The sequence below is a fragment of the Microcebus murinus genome, chromosome 5 (genome assembly GCF_040939455.1).
Source record: "Microcebus murinus isolate Inina chromosome 5, M.murinus_Inina_mat1.0, whole genome shotgun sequence".
Lineage (NCBI taxonomy): Eukaryota > Metazoa > Chordata > Mammalia > Primates > Cheirogaleidae > Microcebus > Microcebus murinus.
Window position 1 is genome coordinate 11842301 of NC_134108.1, and position 20389 is coordinate 11862689.

Below are 20389 nucleotides of genomic sequence, written 5' to 3' on the forward strand. Positions count from 1 at the left end.
TATTGGCACCTTGTTCATGTTTTCTGATTTTAAAATTAACTTTAACTTGAGATGGAATGTTCTAGTCCTGCTGTAGAAACAATTCCATCTCATAAAATCATGGTCTAGTGAATCAAAGAGAAAAGAAACATTTTCTAAGAATAACTAATAACAAAGAAATAAAAAGTATAAATGCTTATAAGCAACCATAGGAATTGAGGAAGAAATCTAAGAAAAATCTGTCTTATTAAATACAACTGTGGTAGACTTCCCAGAAATGATAAATGAGATGGAATCAATCTTTTATAATGACTTGTCATCATAAGGATCTCAAAACAATTTTGTGGGTTAAGGCAGGTAATTATCATCTTTGGTGGTAACCATATAAATATAATGTTATAAAAACATTATAAGACTACCTTATTTTTCTTATAAAATCAGAATGTATAGTATAGATCTTATTGTTGTCATTGCTGATTTTGTTTGCTCTTTACAGATCCTAAGTTACAGTGAAAGTGACAGATTGTTGCAATGAGATGTCAGGAATAGTTATTCAGTTTTTTGTCCCATATAGTTAACATTCTTTTTCTCTTTTAAAAATGATCATTTTCTTTTTTTTTAAATTTTTTTATTTCAGCATATTATGCAAAATGATCATTTTCATCCCACAGCCAGATGATAGTAGTATTAACATTTGTTCTTGAGATGATCTAGGATGGTATCTTTATATCCACAAATTAGGGCCTGGCAATAAAGGCCTTTGGTAAACACCTGGCAGGGAAGAAGGCAAAACCCAACAGTCTCTACCTGTCTAGTTGGAATCAGCTTTTAAAGCTCATGGCTCACACTGGAACGTGTCTGTTTTGGGGTAAGCCAGGAGCACATGCTTGTAGTTAATTGCCTGCAATAGAGAAATAATTGTTTTACTCTTAGGGGTTTTGCTTGGAGAGAAAATTTATTCATGTATTCATTCATTCATAGTCTTTCTCTCCGTCTCCCTGCCTGCCTGTTAGTGTTGGATAAATCGGTGTGTTTGCGTGTGGGCCGTTCCTCATTCTGAACATGTGTGGCTGCTGTCCTGTCACACAGCGCTCAGAGCCAGGGCTGCGGAGGGACTGCCGAAGTTTGGCTTCTTTACTCCCACGGGACGTGTGAGGCTGGCCAAGTTATGTGCATGGATTAGTCAATTAGCTTATCTTCAGCGTTGGGGTCATGCTATCACTAGACTTTCAGGGCTCGTGTTGAGGGTTAAATGTGGGTGAAGCATTTCCCACAATATCTGCCGTATTTTAAGAGCTTAAACACTGGCTGCTATTTTTTGTTGCATAGGCTACAGAACTAACCTGGAAAAAATAATACACATCTCCAACAGGAGAGTTTCAACTTCGGATTAAACAAGGGTACTCTGCCTTTTACAAATAGTAAATGACACATCCGTGAGAGGAATGGTAAAGGGAAAATGGAATCCCACGTCCTTTGTGGAGTGTGTTAGTATAAAATGGCATTCATCGAAAAGAGAAGCCAGTTATACCCCTTAAACTTCATGCTGTGGAAGGGTAATGGTGATTTCTTTTACTTTTTCTTTCTTTTCTTTTTGAGACAGAGTCTCTCTCTGTTGCCCCAGCTAGAGTGCAGTGGTGTCATCATAGCTCACAGCAACCTCAAACTCCTGGACTCGAGCAATCCTCCTGCCTCAGTCTCCTGAGTAGCTGGGACTACAGACATGCGCCACCAAACCCGGCTGACTTTTCTATTTTTTGTAGAGACAGCACCTTACTCTTACTCAGGCCAGTCTTGAACTCTTGATCTCAAGCGATCCTCCCACCTCGACCTCCCAGAGTGTTAGGATTACAGGTGCGAGCCACTGAGCCCAACCATGATTTCTTAAATTTCTTTCCTCGGTTATTCCACTAGCATAGCGTCCTGCGACTCGACGGGTGCTGATCGTGGTACGTCAAGTACAGTCATTGCGTGGCAGAGGGGAGGCAGCCACCGAAGGCAGATCTCTTGTTTTGTCACGGCTAATGTCTGAGACTTGTTACATTTCCTGCTTTACTGTGGCTTTTGATAAGCGGTGGGTGTGACAGTAATATATGGGAGTGTAGCGTGTACAGTACTGAGTAATCGTCCTGGCAGAACAGCTCCGCAGGGAAGGTGCTATGTCTCGCCAAACCCAATTAAGGAAACCAGCCCGGGTTCTTCTTGGGAGCCAAGCAGCTGTTTCGCAAGCTCTGCTCCTGTAAGCGCTGTGGGAATAGCTCCCCGAGTGGTGATTACCTCTGTTCCTTAGTCACCAGAGTTGCTTCCCTCAATTTCCAAATTGCAGAAAGTTGCAAACCTCTCAAAGGACTTTTAGTTTGCTTGTGCAAAGGCTAGAAAGGACGGTTCCCACAGGTGTAAAAGAGGCACCTTCGCAGGTAGGAGCCTGGAGTAATGTGAAACTTAGTGTTAAGAGCAGACCTGGGCTTATGATGGGCCAGACTCATACCTTGATGAGTTCCGGGAAGCACGGAGTGTTAAATAAAAAGCTTAGAAGTTCACTTGATTTGCCTTTCTATAAATGAAGGAGAATTTTTGTATAAAGGCATCTTTGAGCCGAGGGAAAAATGTTTTTATAGTTTAGTCAGTGTATGGCTCCTTCCAGAGCAGGAGTTCAGCAAGTGATTAATGTAGAAAAATTCTACTAAAACTGGAAAAATCTGTCTGAGCCAAAGAAGGTCCTTTCCAATCCTGGAGAAACTGGCATAATTTCTTCTAGATCAGTTTCCAACTTAATATTTGTTTAATTTTTGTGTGTGTGTGTTAAGTAGCACCTTTAAAGACATATTTGTAAGCTATATTCCCCCCCAATAAGATACATATTGCAGCTTTAGAATTCTGTGTAGGGAGATGTGATTCGTAATTAGTGGATTCATGTACAGCATATTTTAGATGCTTTCAAGTTTCAAACTTGTACAACTAAATTTAAAGGCTGAAAAACTTCACAAAACCTATGCCATAAAGAGAAGTTAAACTCTAAGCTAATCGATAGCTCTGTCTCTGGTGGGATTGGCAGTCTTGCTGTCTGAGAAAGCAGGGTGATGAATCGAGCTAAAACCTTCCTCTTCAGTGGGTTGTGGGGGCCAGCAGCCGCCAGGCCTGTGTGGCTAATTTACTGTCTGTTTACAAGCCTCAAGATGCAGGGTCAGCTGTTTCGTGTTCTCGTGCTGGTTAGATGTGCAAAGAGGCCTTGCCTCAATTAAGATGGTAGCAATCAACTTTTATTTTCAAATATTTATCCATTTTATTGGGGTGAGGGGTATAGAGGAAACTTGTATTTAGGTTTGATATGAGGGAGACAAAGAGGGTCCTTATGGTGAAGAAATACTAGGTATTAGGCGACGCTGAGACACTAGTCCCATTTAGGTTTGTGAACCGGTTGACAGCCTATGAACTAGGTATACTGGGCTATTTCTTGACTCCTACTGGGTGTGTGACAAGAGAGAGTGTTTTTCCTAGGACCGTGGTTCCAGCACTATGATTTCCGTGCTTTTTTTTCCCATCGCTAACTATAATTTTGAGGGTTGACGATGGCCTTAGATCATCCAGCCCAAATACATGCTCTCTTGTGTGAATAAATTGTTCCATTTTATAGTTAAAGACATTGTGGCCCAGAGAATGACGTGGCTAAGATGTAGTGGCAGAACCCAGACTGGAACTGAACTCTCCAGAATCCCAGTTTAGAATGCTTAGGGTTGTACTGTTTTCCCAACCTTGCCCTAGCTGGCCCCCTCCGCTAAATCTCCTGAAACTTACGGCTTGTAGGTCCCACCCACCAGCAGAGGCGTAGCACGCGCTAACCTTCCTCCCGTCCCATAACGCAGCTCCGACCAGTACGCCTCATTAACCGTCTGCGAGATGGACTAGACTCGGTGTCGGGTTTTGGGGATCCGGTGCTGAGGAGCGTTCGGTCTATAAAGGAAGAGAGATGCTGACACTAATTGTTACCCAGTATGAACTGATGCATTCAGCAATGAATGTATTTACAGGTCTAGGAGCTTTTCAGAGGAGCACAAAATGAAGTGTGTGTGTGTGTGTGTGTGTGTGTGTGTGTTTGTGTGTGTATGAGACGGTTGCTTGAGGATGGTTTAAAGGATGGAGGGGCGTTTGCCAGCCAGGTGAGAGGCGAGGGAGGGGGACTTCTAGCTGAAGAGATTTGGGAAACTGAAAGGACTCAGTCCATTGGAAATTCAGGGTTGGAGTTGGCCGTGGCATACTGGTAAATTGCAGAAATCAAGAGGTTGTATTCACATCGTTCACCCTCTCCAGCCTGTTTCAGATTGGAAAGAGGTTGTTGAAAGTTCTTTAGAGATCCTCTGTTTTCCTTTAGGTTAAAGAATGTTAGATGCCTTTAATATGGTGGCGGGTGTGACGCCGTAGAGGTCATGACTGGTGCGGACTGTCAGGTGCTGGAGGCTCGGTGGCTTAGGTGCGCTCAAGTGGTAAGGTGCAGGAGGAACGCCTTGGTTCAATTCAGAAATATAAAGGCAGCAGGCCCTGCCTGGAGTCTTCCTGCCCTTTGTGCAAGATGCCACTGGGGTGAAGGTGTGGATGCGGCTTTGCATGTTCAGCTTCTGGATACCACACAGAACTGCCTTTCAATTTTCATGGCCTTGGAGGAAGCAGATAATGAATGATAGGAAACAGCTGCTTCTAACGCGGCAGGCAGAAATGCATCCTCATGGAGCAGATTGGTAATCACAAGAATATTAATGGAAAATCCTCTCTGATTAAACATTTGGGAGCTATGGAATGTGATTTGTTTTCATATATTTACCCCTCCCCCCATTGTCTTTCTGTGGCCTGAAGATTTTATTTTTATTTGTTGAATAATATGGAAATACCTTCTTATAAAAATTTAAATAATGCAGTTCCAGATAAGTTGGAAAAGAGAGACCCTTACCTATTAAATCTTGCCCCTTTCCTAGATTTGGGTGTCAGTGCCTTCCAGAACCCTTCCTAGACATTTGTTTATACTTATTCATATATAATTATTTTCTTTTACATAAATGGATGTGTGCATACTTTGAATCTGACCTATAGTTTCTTTTTACCTTAATACTGTCTCAAAGATTTCTCTGTATCACTATTATAGATAAACCTCAAATTTTTCGAAGTTATGCTTATACAATCAAACTGAATTAACTTTACCAGTAATTTAGAAATGGCTGTATGAAGATCTTGGTGCCTGTTAAAAACAGGAAGATGTCATGTCCCCCCACATTAAGGCTGGACAGTGGATTTAGGATGTTTTGTGGCAGGCTGGCTTGCACCTGGCAAAATATCTTGGGTCAGTCTGACAAGGGAGAACTGATCTCTTGTCCTGAGGGTTTATTACTATGACATAGTTCTACTTAAAAAAAAACCATTTAGTCTATTTTGTGCCAGGATCATATTATTAAAGTGAGAATGTAGGACTTGCATCTTTCTCCAAAGCTTGTTTCGTAATTTTAGAAATGTAAGAGAGGTTGGTTAATTTTTAACCCAAAATGCATGATAACTTTGCATTTTAGTGATGAGAAGCCAGGAGACAGATAATTGTTTTGTTACATTCATAGGCTGATGACATCATGGGAAGCATTTGATGACAAATTACTAAAATTGTATTGTACATTTGAACTGACCACACCCCAGCAGACCCACCGGCTGGACTTGGTGTTTTTGGTTACTGCCTGAAATGTACCAGCAATTGTCCCAGGAGCAGCAATTGCTGTTGGAATGCTGTCATCATGACCTCAGTGCATGTTGTTTAGACAAAAGGCGAAGATGCCATCTTGGCTTGACAGTGTGCCAGCCACCTGCTGTCATTCTTTTCCATCAGTGCTCTGAAGGTGTCCAGAACCTGGTCGCCAGGTCTCCTTTAAAACTAACAAAACACAGACACGCACAAAAGCTGCAGCATAGAAGGATGATGTAATTGTGAAGGAGATATGGCAACATGTTCCTATTTTCCTTGTCTTTTCCGCTTTTGAAGGCATCAGGTGTCTCATATTTCACATTGCTAGTTGCTACCCTAAAATTAAAGAGGGAAATTCTTGAGGAGAGATGGACTTACGTGATCAATTACTTAAATATTTTATTAGAACTGACTGCTATCAAATAAGCATTAGAAAGACTTTCACATTTCTTGAAGACGTGGGACCATTCCCTGCTTTATAAAGAAATCATAATCCCTAGGCATGGCAGTATATACACAGGGGACTATTTTAATCTGGCTTTCAAGGAAACTGGGGTTTGTGGGCTACAAAGAGGCTGAAAACATGGTGTATCTTCTGTTGGATGTGAAAGTGCTATTTATAGTTTGATAGTGCCAACTCTTTGACAGTGGGCAAGGGACATGCTCACACAATGGTTAATATGGGTTCTTCAGACACTAGACTGAAATTGTTCAGCCTTCCATTTATTAAGCATTGACTAATTTGATCACATGGGGAATGAGCCAGGGAGTCAGCTTTGTTTCCCTGTATCCATCTTGGTCATGAGACCTTGCTGCATTCAGAGGCTTTACCTGCCTGTGGAGGTCACACTTCTAGGACAGGAGTCTCACCTGCTGTAGGGAGATGGCAGAGTCATCCTGGGGCACCGTAGGAAACCCTGTGTTGAATCTTCACTCTGGCACGTAATGGTAGTATGACCTGGAACATGAGCCCTTCGGAGCTTGCTTTCACATCTGCAAAATGGGTGTCACAGTATATCATATAGTTGTTATGGGCATTAAAAAGGCACCAAGAGTGAGTGCCCAGCTCATGTTATAGACTACAGAAAGGCTCAGGAAATGGACTTGTTATGTTAAAAATTTTTTTTTGTATTCCTTTGTCATGAAATGAGATGGCCCTGTCACCAGACATCTGGTGCTTGCTTGTCAACACTGTTCATCATGGATCACTTTCCATTGCTGACAGCCAACGACGGGAAAGTTTACTTCCCCTAAAATTACCCTTCTGGAATTGCATCCCTTCCTCCCCCACAGTGGCTGCTGCAGTACAGTAAACCCAGGATCTGGTCAAGGGCAGAACTAATCTTAACCACAGCGTGCAGGAGTCTGGGGGCTGGGAGAAACCAACAATATACAGTTACAGCAAGTTGCAAGTATGAAATCTCAAATTACTTTGGCACAAGTTTTAAATTTTAAAGTGTCTTCCAGGTGCTTCCTCTTGAACACAAAAATTTAAAAGCCCACGCAAAGGGACACTTTATGTTTTAAAAAGCCATTTTGAAATGGGTAAACAGAAACATTTCCCAGTAGGGACATCCATCGTTGTAGTTGTGCGTTGCACATTCTCTGCCATGAATTGTAGTAGGGGGCTCGATTTGTGCGGTAATCATTGTCAGCCCTTGGTTGACTCATGCATTCCTGCCTGTCGCAGTGAGATCTGTGTTTATGTGAAATATGGAAACGATTTTCCCCCCTCTTTCTTTTGTGCTTGAGTTTGGACAGAGCAGCTGAGTTCTTTTTCTTTGTTATTTTTAGGGGGTCTCCGGTTTAGCCTTGAGCAGGGCCGGCTGGCAGCGTGGCTCCGGCTGGCCTTGGTGCGGCCTGGCTCATGTGTCTGCAGTTAGAACCTGACTCTGCCGAATCCAGCTCCCCACACTGAGACGGGAGGCTCTCACTTCCACAACTCTTCCACAACTTTTAGTTAACCCCGAAATAGAAAACAGAATGGAAACTCAAATCATGGTAGAGGAATTTGCACTGAAAAAAGAATTTTTTACTCTGAATTGTCTCTTTTATCGGGAGCCCATATGTCTTGTGTCCTGGCCTCTGCCTTTTATGCTCTTTGTTTTTCTCCAACTGACCCCTCTGTTGGGGTACCCTGAGGACCGGGAGGTGTAGGTTGTGTCGTCAAAGGCCCAGAGTTCAGCTACAGGAAGAGAAAAGCCAGAAGAGAGTGTATGTTATGCCTCCCTCCCTTTTAAACAATTTATCTTCCTAGAAAAGAAAGTTTTAATATGTAGGATTCAGGAAATGTTGTTTGTGAAAATGATCACAGGCTCTAAAGGAGAGTATAAGCTGCTTTCATTGTGTCCAACATGACATTCTCATTATATCTTTAGCAGTCCTTTTGGTGTCTTGGCGGATAGAGTTTCTTCCTTCACAGTATAATGTTTTTCCAACTGCAGAGTTATAGCTGCTTCATGTGCCGTGATACATGGCAAGGTGTCAAGATGATTTTATAGGGGGAAGAAGCCAAAAGGACTTTTAAAACATGCAGCTTTCAGGGGGAAAAAAAGAGAGTTATTTTTGCAAAGGGAGTTTTAAATAAAAGGGCATTCGTGAGTTTGTGCTTTCTTCCTGGGTAGATCTTTTCAAAGATGGCATTGCAAAAAGAGCACGTGCATGTCATTCCTTCATGAACTGAGTCCCTCAAGGGGCAGTTGCCTTGAAGGGCCTGGTGCTGCAGCTCCTGGGATGGCCGTCACAGCTCTGGATCTTCGGGAGCTGCACTTTGCTAGGGAGTCAGACACGTGGATCAACAATGCACGGTCCGGTGTGGCGGAGGAGACATGAAATATTTTGCTGGGCAGGAAGCTGGTGTGTGGCTGCTGTCCAGAGAAGGCTTCATACGGGAAGAGAAGCTTCAGGGGAGCCTTGGAGGATCAGGAGGAGTTTGCCAGGTTACATAGGAGTGTGGGTGGCACCGCAGGCAGAAGAGCAGATGCAAATTCCTGGAAGTGTGCAGCAGCAAAGGTGTGTTAGGTGAGAAATCCTGACTCTTAGGCTGGAGTGTAGGATGCCAGAGTAGGAGAGGAAGGAGAGGAGCTTGGCCAGCAAGCCTACAGCCAGCGCTGGGAGGCCTTTGCCTGTCATGTGGTCATGTCATTTCCTTCAGGACTGTGCTCCCCTTCCTTGAGAGGCCTTGGACTAGTGCCTGCTCTGCTTCCTTTGCTTGCCTTAGCCTTGCTCGTTGCGATTACCACCTGGCCTGTTATAGGTTTGTGTGCTTGTTGCCTGTCTTCTGTTGTTGGGACAGGAGCCCCATGAGAGCAGGGACGTTATTCTGTCAAGACTTGGCTAGTGCCTGGAGCTCAGTGGTGTCTGGGAGTCTGTCTGGGCTCATCCTTGGAATGAATGGTTGGAGAACCATTGAAGGGTCTAAACTGGGGGAGTCATGTGAGTATATTTGGGGTTTAGGAAGAGCAGTGAGAATGACAGAAGAGCCGCTGACAAGCTTTAGGAAGAGAAGGAAGTGTCTTAGTGATCCTGCTCTTCTGGCCACCTTGGATTGACCCAGGATTTGCTGACCTGGTAATTTGTCAATAGGTAGTACCAATACCATTCTATTAGTGGTATTTTAAAACTGTACTAAAAATTACAGAGAAGCTCTGAGAATTTTTTTTCCACTCTGCAAAACTAATAGCTTCCTAGGTATTCCAAAGAAATCACAATATTATAATCACTTTTGATGGTTCAGTGATTGGAAAATTTTAAGGAATTGCTTTTCTTTGAAATACAATGAATGCTTTGAAATAAAGTGGGTTCTTTATGTAAAAATTTGCTTCGTTAGGCCCTTAAATTGGCCTCAAGAAAGCTGACCTCATAGCCATGTGCATCTTGTAGCTGGGTTGTTTGCAAAGTTAAAAAAGATAAGAAAGTGGGTATTCTGCAGTTCTTCTGAGAGAATTGATATGGTGTATCATTCTGTTTACTGGGCTTGGTGAGGGAAATAACTGTTACATGTGCATGAATTTTCCTGAAAATGGAACCTCATCACTTTAAGACCTAGATAATTTTGATTTTTCTCTTTCGTTTTGGATAGAAATTTTTCTAAAACAAAATTTTAAACTTTTTGTGCTCACAGAATGCATTTGACATCAGTTAACAATTTCTTTGCTCCTTGTTTATGAAAGAATGAATTATTCACAATTACTAAAGTGTGTGATAGCCATAACGATAGGACCTACTGAATCTTGTGTGACTATTGGCCGAGTGACCCCAGAATGCCATGTTTTCTAAGTTACTATCCTTGGTTTTTAGGTAGCTGATGTTCTAGCAGCATACGCTCCTGTGTCTCTTAAATTTGCTCAAATTTGTTTCTCTTGAAGGCTGGAAAGCAAAATAACTTATTTGCGTAATAAAATAGAAACAAATAGGCTCAGGGTGAGAGTCTGAGAAGTCCTAGTTTTAAGTCAAGTGAATGTACTTTACTGCATTGTTTCTGTCTTATTTTTAACATTTCAAAGAAGAAGGGCTCATTTTACATTTTTTGAGTCTTTCTAACGTTGAATCATCCATATATGAAAAGAAAAAGACTACAGTATCATTACTTCTACTGACACTGCTGCTGTGTTTGCAGAGTAAAAACTACTCCCTAAGCCTTCTTATTCTTTTGTGTTTGCCCAGAGGCTTCTTGGCTCACCCTTCTGGTTCCAAGGTGTGTGAGGTGAGGTCGCTGCAGGTGCTGCAGTACTAAAGGTCTTTTTCATCATCTTTGACAATGATGATTATTTATTGGTCTTCTACCATGTTTAAAGCACTGCTAACAGCACAGGGAAATTATTTCTTTCTGGAAACTTAAAGAGTCCTCCTTTCCCCAGAAGGTTGACATTTGACCAAGCATTCGGCTTCGCAGGTGACTTGGATGGAGCTGAGAGGAAGGAAGAGGCCCCAGGAAATGCACATGAGCTGAATCAGTGCTGTCCATCAGCAGGGTGGCCTGGCCAGATCACCACGCCTGAGTTGAGGCTGGCCTCTGCATGCTGGGTGGGGTGGGCAGCAGAGGCTGCAGGAGTTGGGGGGAGGTAAACACATCCACTTGGGGAGGGTGGCTTGAAAACTCCAGGGATGGGGGAAGATTGTCGCTGGATCTCGTCTAACGAGTACAGTGCTGAATTGGAGAAGGGGAGGGAGGGCTGGCCAAGGGGAGAAGGGTGGCCAGGAGGGGCAGGATGGAAAGGGCCAGGTGTGCTGCAACTCTGAGTGCTGCTTCTCAGGAAAGCTCGGGAAGTCGCCTGGTTTCTCTGTGACTCCCAGAGGAAAGACAATGGGTTCTGGAGTTGGATGAACCTGGACCTCAAGACCAGTTCTACCGCTTTCTAGTTGTGTTATCTTCAGCAATTTTCTTAGTCCCTCTACATCAATTTCCTCAGGTGTAAGAGGGAGATAATAAGACCGATCCAGTACACTCTGCAGAAGAATAAATGAGACTGAGTTAACCATGTGCTGTATAAACATTGCACATGGTAATTTCCTTGGCCAGCCTTTTCTCAGGGCCCTGGTCCGGAGCCTCCCGGGGCCCACAGGCCCTGCCCACTTTCTGACTCACTCATAGCCACTGTCAACTCAGCAGGTGCAAAAGGACAGGCATTGCTTCATCTTCTTCCTCCACTTCTCCCCTCCCTTTCATGTCACCACTTTCTGTCTGGTGTAGAGTTTGAATTTGGTTCAAAACCTTGGTTATTTCTTTCAAAAATACTGTGTTTCCTTGAAAATAAGACCTACCCATAAAATAAGCCCTAGCAGGATTTCTAAGCATTTGCACAATATAAGCCCTACCCCAAAAATAAGACCTAGTGATGGGTGTGGCTATGCAGCGTATCTGCACAACCCATGCATTTCGTTGCTGAGTGGTAAAGAAGATGAGTAGCCCTTCTCATCTGCCCCATCGTGACAGCTACTATCCCAGAGGTGACCAGAAAGGTGCGGGCAATCCCACCAACAAGGTTGGCTCTCCCTCATGTCCCAGCCATCCTGTGCGTGCTGCAAGCTGAGGCTTTGAGGGGAAAATAACACATCCTCTGAAAATAAGCCCTAGGTTGTCTTCTTGAGGAAAAATAAATATAAGACCCTATCTTATTTTCGGGGAAACATGGTACCTACGTACCTAAGTATTTCTTTCAAAGTACCTAATTGGTTGTTTGGAAGTTACATCAGAAGAAAGGGAGCTCCTTATTGTAGGGTATGAACTGGATTGCAGGCAGTTAGCAGGAAACCCTGAGACTTATAAAATATAGTAACTTGCTCAAAGTTGCACAGCTAATAAGTGGTCAAACAGGAACTTGTATCTAGTTCTTCTTGTACTGAAGAGGTTAGACAAGTGCCAGAAAGCACATACAAGTTGAAATAGGCCTAAAAGAGAATGGACAAAAATCCTACACACTTTTGCCTTTTTGAAATGTATTCTTAATGATAGTTCTAAAAATGGTCACGCCTTATAAGCCTTATACAATTAAAATGTTGACATCCTTGAACTCATCCATTCAATAAACAATTCTTGAATACCTCCTCTGTCCCAAGAACTGTCCTAGCTGTTGGGGATATGATGGTAACCAAAATAGTCCTGGTTTTTGTTTGCATGGAGCTCTTGTTCTTTCAAACCCTCTTTGGTCAATTTCTGCCTTTCATGTGGTGTTCTAGTCTGTCATCTAAGCCTGTCATTTCTTTCTTTTGTGATGCCACAGTCCACATCTGTGTCAGAGCACGTCACTTCACATGGGGGTTGCCCAGCAGTCTTTGTGAGGACACCTCTGGCTTAAGCCAGTCCCGTTCATTTTGCACTTTTTCAGACACTGCTGAACTCTATCTTCCCGTTGTCCTTTGCTTTGGCTGTATTTTTCCCATCTGACTTTGTTTTCCATTTGCTGCAAGAACAATTCTAGCTAATATTCACTTGGGCTTATTGTGTGCCAGGTATGTTTTAAGGATTTTATGTCACCCCATTTTTTTTTTAATAACCTGATGAGGTAGGTCTGATCATTATTGCCATTTTGTAATGGATGGGACTGAGGCACAGGGAAATTTGGTGACGGTCTAAGTTGCACAGCTAGTCAGTGTTTGAGTCCAGGGAACCTGGCTGCAGACTCCGCACTCTTAACAGCTGCTCTGTCTTCACTGTCTTCCGCTCATGCATAGAAGCTCCTAGAGAGCAGGGGCTCTGTCATTCATCTCTGCTCACTGTACTCTGTGCCATCTTGACATACAGTAGATGCTCATTCCCACTTCTGTGCCTCATTCATGCCACTCTCCAGCATGGCGGTGGGAGGTGAGGAAGGGATCAGTGCTCTGGCTGTGAACTCATACAGGTTGGGGTTCCAATTCTAGGCACTTACCAGCTACCAATGACCTTGTCTAGGTCACTTCTCTTAAGCCACAGTTTTCTCCTGAAAAACAGGTACAATCATAGTGCCCGCATCCTAGAGTTTACATGAAGAATAAATGAAATAATGGGAGTCAGACACTTTAGACCTGTGCCTGACACCTAGAAAATGGCCAGTTAACAAAAGTTCTTCTCAGTAGTTGTGCCTTGTTGCCTCTCCTGCCTCCTTTATCTAACTATTATCCATTTTTAGGCCTATTTCAGCTTGTAGTAGCTCTCTAGGACTTGTCTAACTTACTGAGCTCATAAAGAATTAGATATTTGTTCCTTTTTGACAATTTATTAGCTGTATGACCATGTATTAGCTAGTTATGAAATTTTGCAGTCTTGCTTATATGTTGTGGATTCAAAAAGGAGTATGTGTATCATGGTAAGCACTCAGTAAATTTTAGTTTTCTTACCTTCCTCTCTCCCTCATCATCTACTTCTTTTCCACTGACCTACAGGCCCTCCATAGAAGCTTGTTGATAGACTCAGGTACCTAACTCAGTTGTTTGGAAGTTACATTGGAAGAAAGGGAGGGAGACTCCTCTTGGGATGGGGTGGGCTGGATCACAGTCAGTTAGCAGGAAACTCCAGGAAGCTATAGAACCTCTGCCCTGCATGCTTTTGCCTTTTTGAAGTGTATTCTTAGTGGTAGGTCTAACCATGGCCAAGCCTTACAAGTTTTATAAAATTAAAACAATGTTGATGTCCTTTGAACCCATCCATTCAACAAATAATTCTTGAATACCTCCTCTGCCCCAAGAAGTGTCCTTGTTGTTAGGGGTGTGGCGGTGACAGGAACATGGCTGGTGTCTGTCGTATTGGGAAACAGACACCAGCCATGCCAACAGTCAATTATATGGTGATCTGTGCTGTGACGGGACAGTAAAGGTGCCATGAGTTACAAAATAAGCAGGGCTGGGGGTGGCGTTAGTGTTGAGGGCCTTAGGGACATCCAGTGAAAGGGACATCTGCGCTAGACCTGAGAGCTGAGGGTGTACACCCAGATAAGGAGGCAATGGAATCCCTTCAAATTTAATAATCACCCTTTTTTCTTTTAATGTAATATACTATTTAGTATTTTATTAAGCTTGGATGACGACAGATGATAATTAGTCTTAAAATCTGGAGGCACCCAAATATGCTGTCACTGGCTGTTTGTATCTGACTCCTGTATAAATACACGTGTGTCGGGCCGGGTGAGGGAGGCTGCATTGTGTGAAAGCACAGCCAGCACATTGTGTTTTTTATTACATTCAGGCCCAGTTCTGTCAGCAAAGCCCATCCAGGCACCTTGTCACATTATGGATAGCGTTGTCTGGGCTTGCCTGTCCTGGGCAGGTGCTCTTTATTTTAATTCATATTACGTATATTTACTCTGAAAGTTGTTTTTGTTGAAACTTGAAAATCCAGGTGCTTGCAGCTAGAGTATGGACAGACTTACTGGATATTTGCTGAACAACGTTTGTTAACATGAAGAAGGGACACCGTCCTCAGCCAAGTGTAATGGATATTTAGATAATTGTTGGCCAAAACCTCCAGTATAATTACCACTATGGAACTCATATTTGTTTTTTTTTTAATCTGCTTTTGAAACAGAGTCTCACTCTGTTGCCCTGTGTATAGTACAGTGGCATCAGCGTCGTAGCTCATGGCAGCCTTAAACTCCTGGGTTCAAGTGATCCTCCTGCTTCAGCCTTCAGAATAGCTGGGACTATAGGCAGGTGCCATCATGTCTGCCTAATTTTTTTTTTTTTTTTTTTTTTGTAGAGACAGGGTCTCACTCTTGCTCAGGATGGTCTCGAACTCCTGGCATCAAGCAATCCTCCCACCTCGGCCTCCTAGAGTGCTGTGATTACAGGTGTGAGCCACCTCGCCCCACCTTTGGAACTCATTTTCTGACCTTCTCTTTCAGGATTGGTATTTTCTGAAACATTATGGCAGGGTCTCTCCCAAAGTGAGGACATCTGAAAGGCCGTGGACATGGCAGTGAGTCACTGCCTCACTCATGGTGTTAGCACCTTTCTGTCCAGTCTGTCTGATGAGGTCAAGCAAAGAATGTGTTTGTAGCTACCATTTTCCTGCACCTGTCATTTGCAATGTTTTTTCTAACATGAAGAAGCAGGCCCTGGGAGACAATTATATCTAGCTAACTTTGCTTTCTTTTCATGATATTTATGATACATTCTATTTATGGCAAGTGATACTAATTTATAGCAGTGACTGAAAGATTCTTTAAAAAATTAATGAATTGATATTTAATAATTAAGCAAATAATGGTAGAAATGACACTAAGATTTGGCAAATTCATGACAGTACTTGAATGATTGAAGCTGAGGAATACTGCCTTGGTGTAATTGGATTTTTTTTTCTCCTGCTGTCTGGCATTTAGTCTCTGTGTCTGAGGGACTATTTAAAATTTGGGTGTTAAAATCTGATAACACAATAAGATACTTACTACTTCACACCCACTGGTATGGCTAATAATGAGTGTTGGTGAAGATGTGGAAAAATTGGAACCTTCATAAATTGCTGGCAGGAAGGTGAAAGGGAAAGTACAACTTCTTTGGAAAATAGTCGGATGGTTCTTCAACAGTAAAACAGAGTTGCCACGTGACCCAGTCATTCCATTACAAGTATATACCCAAGAGAATTGAAAACATATATTCTCATAAAAACTGGTACATGAATGTTCATAGCAGCATCATTCACAGTAGCCAACAAGTGGAAATAACCCAAGTGTCCATCAGCTGATGAATGGATAAAAATGTGTATCTATACAATGGAATGCTAGCCATGAAAGGACTGAGGTACTGATGCATGCTGTAGCATAGATATACCTTGAAAATATGACATGTGAAATAAGTTAGACACACAGTCATATATTATATGATTCTGTTTACATGAAATGTCCAGAATAGGCAAATCCATAGAGATAGAAAGTAGATAGTGATTGCAGGGATGAGGAAGAGGGCATACAGAATGACAGCTAATGGGTAGGGTGTTTCTTTTTAGGGTGGTAGCAATGTTCTCAAATTACAGTTGATCTTCCAACAACATGTGTTTGAACTAGATGGGTCCGAACACATATTTTTTTCAATAAATGTGTTAGAAAATTTTTTAGAGATTTGTGACAATTTGAAAAAACTGAAAGATGAACCCTGTAGCCTAGACTATTGAAAAAATTAAGAAAAAGCTATATATGTCATGATTGCATAAAATATATGTAGATACTAGTCTATTTTTATGTTAATAATCTGTTTATGTTATCTCTAAGGCTTTTGGTCGACAGTAGACTATTAGTTAAGTTTTGGGGGAGTCAAAGTTATATGTGGATTTTCAACCTCATGAGAGGCCGGCACTCCTAACCCTCTTGTGTTCAAGGGTCAACTGAAGATAGTGGTGATTGTTGCACAACTTTGATAATATACTAAAAAACACTGAATTGTACACTTTAAAAGGGTGAATTTTATGGTATGTGAATTATGTCTTAATAAGAAAGATCTGGTAGTAAAAATCACGTGGCTGGTGATAGAAGGCTTTTCATGGAGCCATTGCTACCATTGCCAATGGGATGGGACTTATGTCATTGTCTCTGTGTTCTTAGGGTGGTGATTTTCCAGTGGTACTAGTGTGGCCTTTGGAGCCAGAATCTTAACATAGACTGACATGGGCGAGTTTTAACCTGCTGGGCAAAAGCATGACATTATGTTTTTTTCTTCATAGTAGCATGCTGAGATCTGTGGATTACTCATCTATTTATTATTAATCTATATAATGGGGGAGGAAAGACTTAAAGAAGATGGGTGGTAGAGTGGGCCTAGAATCCTGGTCTTTATACTATATTTTCTGCTATTAATACAGCTTGTAAACAAATCATCACATCCCTGAGAGGTAGCTGGTCAGCGTTGCAAAATGTGGTTGAAGGTGGGGAAAGTTCACTCTTGCCAGATTGATTCACTTATTAAAGAATTTATTCTAATGAACCTTTTCATTGATGCTACTATAAATACTGACTCAAGATGTCTTTATGAAGCACTCTCAAACACAGTGCTTGTTATCTTAGTTTAAACCTGAGGAAACTGAGTGAAGTCTAGAGAGTAAGTAACTGTAGACACTCAGGAAATCAAGAAGTCAAGCTGGCTTCTCAACCCAGGCTGTCTGACTCTGTGTCCATTCTGTTTTTATTTTTCCATCACACCCTCCTTTTGTTTTGGTATATGCGGTATATACTTCATTCATTCAGTAGTTGCTTATTGAGTGCCTCCTATGAGCAAGAATCTGTTCTAGAAGCTGGAGGTATGGCAGGTAGTAGGACAGACAAGATCCCTGACTCTGTGGTTAGACATTTTGGAGAGAGGGGACACACAGGAAGCCACTAGGCTAATAATCCAGATAATTTCAAAAAGTGAGAAGGCAGTGTGACAGAAGTGACGATGACACGTAGATGGAATTTTTAAAATTGGATGGTCATGGAATGTGTGTGGGTATAAAATATACATGTGTATATATTTATAATGGATATAATATTAATATGTTATAAGCATATACTGTACATACTTATATATAAATAAATAATATGCCATAAAAATACATTTCAAATTAAACACCTCCTTTTTCAGTAGAAGGCTATCACTCTAGATGTGCAACCTTCCTATTAATCAAAGTGCCTTGTACAAAATCGCTTCAAGGGGTTACTTCTTAGGAACATGACCTGCGGCTTTTGCTCGGGTGACTAAACAGTTGTCGCGATGACCGTAAGCAGGAGATGGCATCTCCAGTTGTTGGCCTCTTCAGGACCACCTGTTAACCGTGTATGCCATGAGAACCCCTGAAGGGACTGGCACTCCCTACACGGGCGATGTCACACAGGAGCGTTGTGCGTTTTTCCTGGTTGAGTAAATATAAGTTGGCTCAGATGGAATGAACTCATTGGAGGAAAATGTCACTTCTTTTTAGTCCTCTTAAGCAGAAAAGTTTTGTGCCGTTGGTAGGGCCATGCCTCTTCAAAACAACACACAGGAAATGAAGGATGGAGGGATTTAGGTCAAATATCTGAGAGTTCTGGGGGTGTTTGGGGAGGATGGGGAAGGCCGTTCCACCGGAAAGGTTTCAGTAGCTGTGGTTTCACTTAAGGACTGGTGCTGGGAATGGCTGTCAGGGTCATTTGGGGCTCAGAATGGAAACAGAGAAGCCATCTAATCTGCGTTTCCTCTTCCCAAAAGTTTCGCCTCCCTCTGTGCTGCCTCCTGCACTCCTACCCTCTTTGTTTTATCTTTGCTTAACTCTTTTTCTTAGAGCAGCACTCCCACATTTTCTTCCCTCTCATAAAAAAATACAGCTGAGGAGAATAGCTCCTTGAGTCCCTCTTCACTCATCCTTCCTCGCCCTCTGCCCCCAGCCCTGCCCAGATTTTGTTTCTGAGATGGCCCGGGTTTTCCCTGAGGGCCAACCCTGGGTCCTAGACTCTGCAGAGTGAACCCTCAGGTTGTACAGCATTTCCAAAATTTTGCCAGCGTCCTTGCTTGTGCTCGTGCGTGCTTCTGTGGGGCAGGTGCTTCCTGTTGTTCGTGTGGTGAGATGCGAGTCCCTAGCGCACTGGCCTTTCTCTCCTTAGGTGGCCCCGAGGGGAGACAGGTAGGTGTTGACCCGCCCTAACAGCTACTTGACATTTTCTCTTTGTTGCAGTATTGTCTGTCTCTGCCTTTGTCTTTTTTTGAGATGCTAATGGCACACGGAAAACGTGAAGTGCACAGCCTCACATCCCATATTTTTATTTGGTTCCAGAAAGAGAGAACTTGCCTTTTTATAAATTAAGGTTTTTGAAAGGCTGGGCACAGTAGTTCACGTCTGTAATCCTAGCACTTTGGGAGGCCGAGGCAGGAGGATCTCTTGAGGCCAGGAGTTCCAGATCAGCCTGGGCAACATAGCAACAAAGTGAGACTACTTGTCTCTACAATAAAAGAATAAAAATAAAATAAAATAAAAAAATTAGCATGGTGGCGCACGCCATCCTATGAAATCCTTTGGAGGCCATCCCTTCTGTGTGGTTTGCCACTACCCTTTTAGGTCACCCCTGGCTTGAAGGGCCAGTGTCTAGAGCCACATTCGAATGTGAAAGAGCCAGAAAAGAATTCTATCTAGATTTCCTGGAAAAAAATGTTATAGAGTCTATCTCGCCAGAATTTTAGAGTGTTATTTAGAAACGCAGGCTACCTGACTCGATGCAGACTGGCTTTGGAAAATATCTTTCCGTAAAAAGTATTTTCTGGTCTGACCCATCTGTGTGGGAGCCGTTTGTATTTACGGGGCCATTAAAATTTCTGATGGCAGCCACAGGCAGTGAGCGAAGTCAGCTTAAATGACCTGAAATGAACTGTTCTTTGCTGAGAACAGTTCGGCTACAGGGGTGTCTGTGAACATTCTGTATTTTGGGGGCATCTGGCGGTGAGGAGGGGGCTCTGGGCCAGCCCCAGGGTGTGAGCCGTGGGCAGGGGACTCCCTCTGGGTGCCTCATCTCCAAGTGGGACAATGGCCATTTGTACAGATAAGACGGGACCTCAGGAAGATTAATCATTAACGTATTATTAAATCCTGGAAAGCACCTGCCACGTGCAAAGTGACACTTACCTGTTTGCCGCTATTATAGGTGTGATTTTCTATTTTCATTTTTCCCAATTCCAGTTTATTCTTTTGACTGTTATATCAGAGGAAACTCAAGTTTTTTTTTTTGTTTTTTTTTTTACCACAGTATTTGGTAAGATAGATCAACTCCATTGTATTTTGCATTAAAGGCTTTAGAATTTTATCTAAGCCATCAGTTCGGTGGATCTGAAGGTGGAAACTCTTGTGTTCCTTTGCCAAACACAGACCACGTGGAGGTGTCCCCCCTGCACTCGCTGCCACGCCGTGACGTCACTCGTGAGGGGGAGCTGGCAGCCGGGCTTTATGGCTCTCATGCCTCTGACCTTCTTCCGTTGCTTCTTAAAGCTACGATGTGTGCTGCGTGCTAGTGTGAATGTTTCCACATGTAGAATTGTTTTTTCTTTTGAGAAGCTCAGAAAGCTCTTTAGACACGGTCTCCTCTGCCCTCTCGCCCTGCGTGGGAGGGACAGCAGAGGGGCATTGCTGTCCCTGCTGTCACGGTGGGGCAGCAGTCACAGGGAGATGGATCTCTCTTTGTCCTGACCGTCCCAGCTGAACCAACACGAGACCTGGGTTTCTGCAAATCGAATGCCCTGTGCACACACTGTATTTTGTTAAGCACAATACAAAACCGAAAAGTATAACAG

The 20389-nt window shown here is 42.8% G+C and overlaps 1 protein-coding gene and 1 long non-coding RNA gene across 2 annotated transcripts in view; one reads left to right on the forward strand and one right to left on the reverse strand.

The window, feature by feature from the left end:
* CNKSR3 (CNKSR family member 3) overlaps positions 1-20389 on the forward strand; it is a 92518-nt gene that overhangs the window by 17526 nt on the left and 54603 nt on the right. The window lies entirely within an intron of this gene.
* LOC105868750 (uncharacterized) lies at positions 5913-12325 on the reverse strand. The gene is made up of 3 exons (XR_001152880.3): positions 12239-12325; positions 6566-6688; positions 5913-6031 (listed from the first exon to the last, which is right to left on the reverse strand). It is a non-coding gene; the product is annotated as an uncharacterized LOC105868750 (long non-coding RNA).